The following is an 11,302-nucleotide window of genomic DNA, read 5'->3' on the forward strand; positions in this document are numbered from 1 at the left end:
GATCTTGATACCAAGGGCGCGGTCGAGTTTTAGATGTTTCTTCAGCTGTTTTTGAAAAGGAATCCCGCATTTTTAAACCTAAAAAATGTTTTTTTAAGAATGCCGCACCGTAAACAACACGGGCGCGGCGTGCGCCGCGCCGCAAACTTCCTAGTATCTTTAAAACTCACGATTGGGCCGAGCCCATTTGTTGCCAGAGGTATGCGGAACGATCGGAAGCTCCGCTTAAAGCTAAGAATAGGGGCACCCCTTCGGTGACGAGAAAAGATCTTCTCCCCCCCTCCCTCTGTCGCTATCCTTCCACCACGCCGAGCTCGTGAGCCCCCTTGCCCAACGTCACACCGCATCACCACCGCATCCCACCTGCTCCCTCCCCCTTATCTATCCTCCCAAACCCTAGAGGCCACCAACCCATCTTCCTCTCCCTCCTGCCGCCGCCCCCTCTCTTTTCCCTCTCTTTCTTCTCTGTGAGCACGACCGAACACCACCTCCACTTCCTCACCGGCTCTCCATTGGTTCCGGGCACCCCCTTCAAAGTCGACACCACCCAGAGATCCGCCATGACCTCCTCTTTCTCCTCGTGCAAAGAATCGACCCGGGACGCACAGAATCATCACCAGCTTCGTCGTTCCCTTCTCCGTCTACGGCGAAGTTTTTCTTCAATTCCGGCCACCGTGGACCTCCGCCGGCCGTTCTGAGTTCACCTCGAGCCTCAGGGTAATCCCGCGCATCTTGTAGACGTTGTTTCCCTCTCGTTTGCTTCCTGGTTCCTCGTCCACCATGGTGACCTACCGGTGCCGCCGCAGGTACACGACGCCGGCGATCTTCCGGCGACACCCCGACGACAGCGACGCCACCTTCTCGTCCGCACTGACAAGGCGCGTCACCTGCGCCAAACCGCGTGGCCTGGGAGCCTCTGCAGGTCTAGCTCAGGTGTATATAAATGATATACATGTTATGGATGTATTCCTTGTTTTGTCACATAATAAAATTCTTGGGTATTTGTACCAGATTGGTTGGTATGAGGTGTCATACAATACAACGCAATACAAGAATACGATGGCCTAAGTGACTGATAAGGAATATGGTAATAATGCACGTCTGGAACATAATAAAGTGTTATTATGTTTATCGTTGGCATTCTACCTAGCCCTTAGAATTTATAATAAAGAACTTAATAAATTGTTATTTTGCTCTGGTCAAATGAAAACAATGAGTTGTTCAAATTATGACATTACTCCATGTACGATGGATAAGTTATTATAAATCTTAATGGTGAAACACACATACATAACACTGACGCTAAAATGCCATAAGGCAAATGATTTGAATTCCACTTATTTGTGGAACCGCCATTTAGGTCATGTTAGAGAGGAACGCATGAAGGAACTCCATGCAAATGGATTTTTGGAGTCATTTGATTTTTGAATCGTTTGGCGCTTGCAAATCTTTTCTAAAGAGAATGACTGAAATACCGTTCATAGGCCAAGAGTTGAACGGGCAACTAACTTAGTGGAAACATACATGATGATATATGTGGTTCACTGGGCATAGTTGTGTGCGGGAGATTCTTCTACTTCATGATAACTTCCAACAATGAATTGAGTATATATATGTGGATATATTCGATAAGGAAGAAGTTTGAAACATTTGAATGGATTCAAATAAATTTCAGCATGAAGTGGAAATCATCGTAATAGAAAAGTCAAATATCTATGATTGGATCATAGTGGAAATATTTGAATTACGAGTTTTAGCGAACATCTAAGAGAGTTATGAAGTTGTTCTACAACTCACGTTTCTTGGAGTATTGATGTCTACTTCCCCCTCCTTTTCCTGTAGACAGTGTTGGGCCTCCAAGAGCAGAGGTTTGTAGAACAGCAGCAAGTTTTCCCTTAAGTGGATCACCCAAGGTTTATCGAACTCAGGGAGGAAGAGGTCAAAGATATCCCTCTCATGCAACCCTGCAACCACAAAGCAAGAAGTCTCTTGTGTCCCCAACACACCTAATAGGTGCACTAGTTCGGCGAAGAGATAGTGAAATACAGGTGGTATGAATATATATGAGCAGTAGCAACGGTGCCAGAAAATAGCTTGCTGGCGTGTAGTTGATGGTGGTAGTATTGCAGCAGTAGTAACACAGTAAAACAGTAAACAAGCAGTAGTAACGCAGCAGTAGTAAACAAGTAGCGATAGCAGTATTTAAGAACAAGGCCTAGGGATTACACTTTCACTAGTGGACACTCTCAACATTGATCACATAACAGAATAGATAAATGCATACTCTACACTCTTGTTGGATGATGAACGCATTGCGTAGGATTACACGAACCCTCAATGCCGGAGTTAACAAGCTCCACAATTTGTTCATATTTAAGTAACCTTATAGTGTAAGATAGATCAAAAAGACTAAACCAAGTACTGACATAGCATGCACACTGTCACCTTCATGCATATGTAGGAGGAATAGATCACATCAATATTATCATAGCAATAGTTAACTTCGCAATCTACAAGAGATCATGATCATAGCATAAACCAAGTACTAACACGGTGCACACACTGTCACCTTTACACACGTGCAGGAGGAATAGAACTACTTTAATAACTCTGCTAGAGTAGCACATAGATAAATTGTGATACAAACTCATATGAATCTCAATCATGTAAAGCAGCTCATGAGATTATTGTATTGAGGTACATGGGAGAGAGATGAACCACATAGCTACAGCGGAGCCCTCAGCCTCGGGGGTGGATTACTCCCTCCTCATCATGGAGGCAGCGATGGCGGTGAAGATGGCGGTGGAGACGGCGATGGAGATGGCTCCGGGGGCAATTCCCCGTCCCGGTAGGGTGCCGAAACAGAGTTGTGTCCCCCGAATTGGAGTTTCGCGATGGCGGCGGCGCCCCTGGAGTCTTTCTGGAGTTTCGTCAATTGGTGTCGAAGTTTTAGGTCACGACGGCTTAAATAGGCGAAGAATCGGAGTCGGAGGGGCCACGGGCTGCCCAAACCATAGGGGGGCGCCCCCCCTTGGGCCACGCCGCCCTAGGGTGTGGGGCCCCCCTGGCACCCCTCTGACCTTTCTCCGGTGCTCTGGAAGCTTCGCGTATTTCTAAGACTTTCGGCGTTGATTTCGTCCGATTCCGAAAATATTTCCTTACTAGGATTTCTGAAACCAAAAACAGCAGAAAACAGCAACTGGCCTCTCGGCATCTCGTCAATAGGTTAGTTCCGGAAAACGCATAAAAATGATATAAAGTGTGAACAAAACATGTTGGTATTGTCATAAAACAAGCATGGAACATCGGAAATTATAGATACGTTGGAGACGTATCAGCATCCCCAAGCTTAGTTCCTACTCGTCCTCGAGTAGGTAAACGATAAAAGATAATTTCTGAGGTGACATGCTACCAACATAATCTTAATCATACCATTGTAAAGCATATGAGATGAATGCAGCGATTCGAAACAATGTAAATGCAATGAGTAAACAATTGAATCATATAGCAAAGACTTTTCATGAATAGTACTTTCGAGACAAGCATCAATAAGTCTTGCATAAGAGTTACTCATAAAGCAATAAATTCATAGTAGAAACATTGAAGCAACACAATGGAAGATTAAGTTTCAGCGGTTGCTTTCAACTTGTAACATGTATATCTCATGGATAGTTGTCAATGCAGAGCAATATAACAAATGCAATAAGCAAGTATGTAAGAATCAATGCACAGTTCACACAAATGTTTGCTTCTTGAGGTAGAGAGAGATAGGTGAACTGACTCAACAATAAAAGTAAAAGAATGGTCCTTCAAAGAGGAAAGCATCGATTGCTATATTTGTGCTAGAGCTTTTATTTTGAAAACATGAAACAATTTTGTCAACGGTAGTAATAAAGCATATGTATCATGTAAATTATATCTTACAAGTTGCAAGCCTCATGCATAGTATACTAATAGTGCCCGCACCTTGTCCTAATTAGCTTGGACTACCGGATCATCGCAATGCACATGTTTTAACCAAGTGTCACAAAGGGGTACCTCTATGCCGCCTGTACAAAGGTCTAAGGAGAAAGCTCGCATTGGATTTCTCGCTATTGATTATTCTCAACTTAGACATCCATACCGGGACAACATAAACAACAGATAATGGACTTCTCTTTTATGCATAAGCATGTAACAACAATTAATAATTTTCTCATATGAGATTGAGGATATTTGTCCAAAACTGAAACTTCCACCATGGATCATGGCTTTAGTTAGCGGCCCAATGTTCTTCTCTAACAATATGCATGCTTAATCATAAGGTGGTAGATCTCTCTTACTTCAGACAAGACGAACATGCATAGCAACTCACATGAAATTCAACAAAGAGTAGTTGATGGCGTCCCCAGTGAACATGGTTATCGCACAACAAGCAACTTAATAAGAGATAAAGTGCATAATTACATATTCAATACCACAATAGTTTTTAAGCTATTTGTCCCATGAGCTATATATTGCAAAGGTGAATGATGGAATTTTAAAGGTAGCACTCAAGCAATTTACTTTGGAATGGTGGAAAATACCATGTAGTAGGTAGGTATGGTGGACACAAATGGCATAGTGGTTGGCTCAAGTATTTTGGATGCATGAGAAGTATTCCCTCCCGATACAAGGTTTAGGCTAGCAAGGCTTATTTGAAACAAACACAAGGATGAACCGGTGCAGCAAAACTCACATAAAAGACATATTGAAAACATTATAAGACTCTACACCGTCTTCCTTGTTGTTCAAACTCAATACTAGAAATTATCTAGACCTTAGAGAAACCAAATATGCAAACCAAATTTTAGCATGCTCTATGTATTTCTTCATTAATAGGTGCAAAGTATATGATGCAAGAGCTTAAACATGAGCACAACAATTGCCAAGTATCACATTACCCAAGACATTATAGCAATTACTACATGTAGCATTTTCCAATTCCAACCATATAACAATTTAACGAAGAGGAAACTTCGCCATGAATACTAAAAGCTAAGAACACATGTGTTCATACGAACCAGCAGAGCGTGTCTCTCTCCCACACAAGCATTAATTCAAACAAAAACAAAAACAAGAAACATACAGACGCTCCAAGCAAAGCACATAAGCTGTGATGGAATAAAAATATAGTTTCAGGGGAGGAACCTGATAATGTTGTCGATGAAGAAGGGGATGCCTTGGGCATCCCCAAGCTTAGACGCTTGAGTCTTCTTGATATATGCAGGGGTGAACCACCGGGGCATCCCCAAGCTTAGACTTTTCACTCTTCTTGATCATAGTATATCATCCTCCTCTCTTGACCCTTGAAAACTTCCTCCACACCAAACTCAAAGCAAACTCATTAGAGGGTTAGTGCATAATCAAAAACTCACATGTTCAGAGGTGACACAATCATTCTTAACACTTCTGGTCATTGCTCAAAGCTACTGGAAGGTAATGGAACAAAGAAATCCACCCAACACAGCGAAAGAAGCAATGCGAAATAAAAGGCAGAATCTGTCAAAACAGAACAGTCCGTAAAGACGAATTTTAAAATGGCACCAGACTTGCTCAGATGAAAATGCTCAAATTGAATGAAAGTTGCGTACATATCTGAGGATCACTCACGTAAATTGGCATAATTTTCTGAGTTACCTACAGAGAATTAGGCCCAGATTCGTGACAGCAAAGAAATCTGTAACTGCGCAGTAATCCAAATCTAGTATGAACTTTACTATCAACGACTTTACTTGGCACAACAAAACACTAAACTAAGATAAGGAGAGGTTGCTACAGTAGTAAACAACTTCCAAGACACAAATATAAAACAAAGTACTGTAGCAAAATAACACATGGGTTATCTCCCAAGAAGTTCTTTCTTTATAGCCATTAAGATGGGCTCAGCAATTTTAATGATGCACTCGCAAGAAATAGTATTTGAAGCAAAAGAGAGCATCAAGAATCAAATTCAAAACAACTTTAAGCCTAACCCACTTCCTATGCAAAGGAATCTTATACACAAATGAATTCATGAAGAACAAAGTAACAAGCATAGGAAGATAAAACAAGTGTAGCTTCAAAAATTTCAGCACATAGAGAGGTGTTTTAGTAACATGAAAATTTCTACAACCATATTTTCCTCTCTCATAATAACTTTCAGTAGCAACATGAGCAAACTCAACAATATAAGTATCACATAAAGCATTCTTATTCACATGCATAAAAGTATCATTACTCTCCACATAAGCATAATCAATTTTATTAGTAATAGTGGGAGCAAATTCAACAAAGTAGCTATCATCAAATATAGGAGGCATATTGTAATCATAATCAAATTTACTCTCCATAGTAGGTGGCAACAAAAGACTACTATCATTATAATCATCATAAATAGGAGGCAAAGTATCATCAAAGAAAATTTCCTCCTCAATGCTTGCGGGACTAAAAAGATCATGCTCATCAAAACCAGCTTCCCCAAGCTTAGAATTTTCCATAGCATTAGCAACAATAGTGGTCAAAGCATTTATATCAATAACATTCCCATTAGCATGCATATAAAGTTCCATGGGTTTTTTAATTTTCTCTTCAAACACATCATGTCCTAATTCAAGATAAAGTTCATAAAGATCTCTCATATTTTTGTTGTTTTCCATTATGCCTAACTAGTGTAAACAAGAAACAAAAAGTTGCAATTGCAGGATCTAAAGGAAATAGCTTCGAGTACTTACGGCGCCGGAAAATAGCTTAGTAGCCGAGATCCGGAGTGTGAGTACCTTTTACCTTTCCTCCCCGGCAACGGCGCCAGAAAATAGCTTGATGTCTACTTCCCCCTCCTTTTCTTGTAGACAGTGTTGGGCCTCCAAGAGCAGAGGTTTGTAGAACAGCAGCAAGTTTTCCCTTAAGTGGATCAGCCAAGGTTTATCGAACTCAGGGAGGAAGAGGTCAAAGATATCCCTCTCATGCAACCCTGCAACCACAAAGCAAGAAGTCTCTTGTGTCCCCAACACACCTAATAGGTGCACTAGTTCGGCGAAGAGATAGTGAAATACAGGTGGTATGAATATATATGAGCAGTAGCAATGGTGCCAGAAAATAGCTTGCTGGCGTGTAGTTGATGGTGGTAGTATTACAGCAGTAGTAACACAGTAAAACAGTAAACAAGCAGTAGTAACGCAGCAGTAGTAAACAAGTAGCGATAGCAGTATTTAAGAACAAGGCCTAGGGATTACACTTTCACTAGTGGACACTCTCAACATTGATCACATAACAGAATAGATAAATGCATACTCTACACTCTTGTTGGATGATGAACGCATTGCGTAGGATTACACGAACCCTCAATGCCGGAGTTAACAAGCTCCACAATTTGTTCATATTTAAGTAACCTTATAGTGTAAGATAGATCAAAAAGACTAAACCAAGTACTGACATAGCATGCACACTGTCACCTTCATGCATATGTAGGAGGAATAGATCACATCAATATTATCATAGCAATAGTTAACTTCGCAATCTACAAGAGATCATGATCATAGCATAAACCAAGTACTAACACGGTGCACACACTGTCACCTTTACACACGTGCAGGAGGAATAGAACTACTTTAATAACTCTGCTAGAGTAGCACATAGATAAATTGTGATACAAACTCATATGAATCTCAATCATGTAAAGCAGCTCATGAGATTATTGTATTGAGGTACATGGGAGAGAGATGAACCACATAGCTACAGCGGAGCCCTCAGCCTCGGGGGTGGATTACTCCCTCCTCATCATGGAGGCAGCGATGGCGGTGAAGATGGCGGTGGAGACGGTGATGGAGATGGCTCCGGGGGCAATTCCCCGTCCCGGCAGGGTGCCGAAACAGAGTTCTGTCCCCCGAATTGGAGTTTCGCGATGGCGGCGGCGCCCCTGGAGTCTTTCTGGAGTTTCGTCAATTGGTGTCGAAGTTTTAGGTCACGACGGCTTAAATAGGCGAAGAATCGGAGTCGGAGGGGCCACGGGCTGCCCAAACCATAGGGGGGCGCGCCCCCCCCTTGGGCCACGCCGCCCTAGGGTGTGGGGCCCCCCTGGCACCCCTCTGACCTTTCTCCGGTGCTCTGGAAGCTTCGCATATTTCTAAGACTTTCGGCGTTGATTTCGTCCGATTCCGAAAATATTTCCTTACTAGGATTTCTGAAACCAAAAACAGCAGAAAACAGCAACTGGCCTCTCGGCATCTCGTCAGTAGGTTAGTTCCGGAAAACGCATAAAAATGATATAAAGTGTGAACAAAACATGTTGGTATTGTCATAAAACAAGCATGGAACATCGGAAATTATAGATACGTTGGAGACGTATCAAGTATCATAGTGATAATGAAGTATCCGAGAGACGTATTCAAACCTTGTTGGATTAATGATGAGATAAAATAAAATGAAGCCATTATATTTTTGTTGATTATGCTTTAGAGACTACCGCTTTTACACTGAATAGAGCATCATCATGATCCGTTGAAATGACACCATACGAGTTATGGCATGGGTATGAACCCTAATAGTCCTTTCTTAAATTTTGGTATGCATAGCATAAGTAAATAAGTTTACAACCAAAATCGGATGAAAGCCTTTGTTGGTTATCCCAAAGAATTAACTGGGAATTCTTTTCACTATGGAGACAAAGACAAAAGTATTTGTCGATGTTTCTTACTTATTTCCAAGAAATTGTTTCTAGCGAAGTATTTGAGTGGGAGGACAATAAAACTTGATAAGGTTGATGAACCTGAGCATAATGATCAGAGTAGTGCAGCATCGGAATTGGTTCCGGAAGCGGCCACGACAATCATGGCTCCCATGACTACAAAGTGTTTTAGCCATGGAGATCGAAGTACATATTGAACCTTGTAGGTATGGTTTACTTTGTGATCAAATAAATGATTTATGCACAAAGGATTGATTTTGAATAATGATAAACCAACTACAAACAAAGAAGTTATGATGGGCCCTGACTCCGTTAAAATGGCTATACGCCATGAAATCCAAGATAGATGAATACTTTTTGAAAGTAAATGGATCTATAAAATTGATGGACTTGGATGGAATATCCTTGAATAAGCTCGACTTGTCAAAAAATTGTTTACGACAAAGTTTAAAGAGTTGACTACGATAAGATTAGATCTTCCGTAGCAATGCTTATAGTCTATATGGATTATTCTAGTAATCGCTACATATTTCTTTTATGAGATATGCTAGTAGGATGACAAAATATATTACTTAACAGAAGTGTGTATTAAAGGTGTATACAAGATACAAACCAAGAGTTTTGCTGGTCCGTGGAATACTAGATAGGTATACGAACTTCAATTAGATGAAGTGAGTATCGCGGAGTTGGAATCTTCACCGGATGAAATAGTCAAAGAGTATTTTTTTTGATTTCATCAGAAACGATGAAGATGCTTGCATTTGCAAGAAATTAAGTGGGAGCGCTAAGACATATTTATAATACTTTATGTAGATGACATATAGTTGGTTATAAATGATGTAATTATATATTTGATTATAAAAGGTTTCATTGAGAATTAACTTCAATGAAAGGATATGGACTGAAACATATTTAGTGTCAAGATCTATGAAGATAGATTGAAACACATAATAAGTTTAAGTCAAAGTACATAGAATGGATATTGAAGTAGTTCAATATAAAAATATTAAGAAGGTGTTCTTTCCATGAGAAGGTTTAACAAGACTTGAGTGTATTTGACACTCCATGAGTAAAACCACATGAGTGATTTTAGATCACGAATAATATGTACAAAATCAGATGTCCTGTGCTCTAAAGAGTTAGGAGCATATACCAGAATAATTCATGTGATGATTATTGGACAACAGTAAGAATATCCTTGAGTACTTTAGAAGAGTCAAGGATATATATAGTTTTGTATGGGGTAATGACAAACAAATCGCTGTAAAGTGTTGCACCGATATTAGTTTGGTCACATAAAAATAAATTTCAATCTAAATTAGGCTAAGTGTTGTTTAAAAGGTAGCACAATGAGCTAGAAGTTATCTATGCTAGATTTAGATATGTTCTAAATGTTGTGACGGATTCTACAAACGAAGGCAGAGTATGTCATTGTTTTGACAATGACTGAGGATGTTTAAGTCGAGGAGTTCTTTGAGAACTTGGTGTAGTTCCGATAGTGTCAGAACTTTGAAGCTATATTGTGTGTGACAATATTAGTGACATATTTCAGACCGCGGAATTAAGGTTCCACCAGAAGACCGAACATATACGATTAATGCCGACTCATTTGGAAACTGAGTGATGCGTTGAGACGCAAATGAATTGCAAAATACATACGTTTCTGAGCGTGTCAGATCCGTTGACTAAAACCTCTCCCGTAAGCAAAACATGATAAAGCACCAGAAGGTCAAGTTGTTATATCTTTACAAATGTAAACTAGATTATTGACTCTAGTGCAAGTGGGAGACAGTTGGAGATATGCCCAAGAGAGGCAATAATAAAATGGTTATTATAATATATTTTTGTGTTTATGATAAATATTTGCATACCATGCTATAATTGTATTAACCGAAACATTGATACATGTGTGTTATGTAAACAACAAGGAGTCCCTAGTAAGCCTCTTGTATAACTAGCTTGTTGATTAATAGATGATCATGGTTTCGTGATCATGAACATTGGATGTTATTAATAACAAGGTTATGTCATTAGATGAATGATATAATGGACACACACCCAAATAAGCGTAGCATAAGATCATGTCATTAAGTTCAGTTTGCTATAAGCTTTCAATACATAGTTACCTAGTCCTTCGACCATGAGATCATGTAAATCACTTATACCGGAAGGGTACTTTGATTACATCAAACTGTTATCACCGGATTTTAGCCAAATTAGGGGATGGGCCGTGATTGAGATGGGCTTGGAGGATATGCACATAAAGTGTTTCTGAATCGGCCTCATGCGAGAATTTGGGCTAGATTGCCCGTATATTTGTACTTTATGGTAGATCGCATTTTAGTTTAGAATTAAGAGATAGAGTTTGGTTCATACACAGTTAGGTTTATTCCAAAGATAGAAAGTCCACGGACTATAAATATGTACCTAGGGTTATTGAGAAAGGAGGACGATCACGTTCACAACAAACACAATCTAGGCGCATCGCCACCCCTTGTTTCGAGGGTTTCTTCCGGGTAAGCGTCATGCTGCCTAGATCGCATCTTGCGATCTAGGCAGTATCAGTTTACTCGTTGTTTTGTGTTGCTCAAATGCGAAGCCTTGTTGATGGCGAGCAAT

At 40.3% G+C, this 11,302-nt stretch overlaps 1 protein-coding gene across 1 annotated transcript in view; it reads right to left on the minus strand.

The window, feature by feature from the left end:
• The window catches only part of LOC127297509 (uncharacterized), a 180,658-nt gene extending 169,754 nt beyond the window's left edge, over positions 1 to 10,904 (minus strand). The window contains exon 1 of the mRNA XM_051327833.2: positions 10,901 to 10,904. The gene's annotated coding sequence lies outside the window, so the exon portion shown is untranslated. The remainder of the gene's footprint in view (positions 1 to 10,900) is intronic.
• Positions 10,905 to 11,302: the final 398 nt, after the last annotated feature.

Source organism: Lolium perenne, chromosome 4 (genome assembly GCF_019359855.2).
Source record: "Lolium perenne isolate Kyuss_39 chromosome 4, Kyuss_2.0, whole genome shotgun sequence".
Lineage (NCBI taxonomy): Eukaryota > Viridiplantae > Streptophyta > Magnoliopsida > Poales > Poaceae > Lolium > Lolium perenne.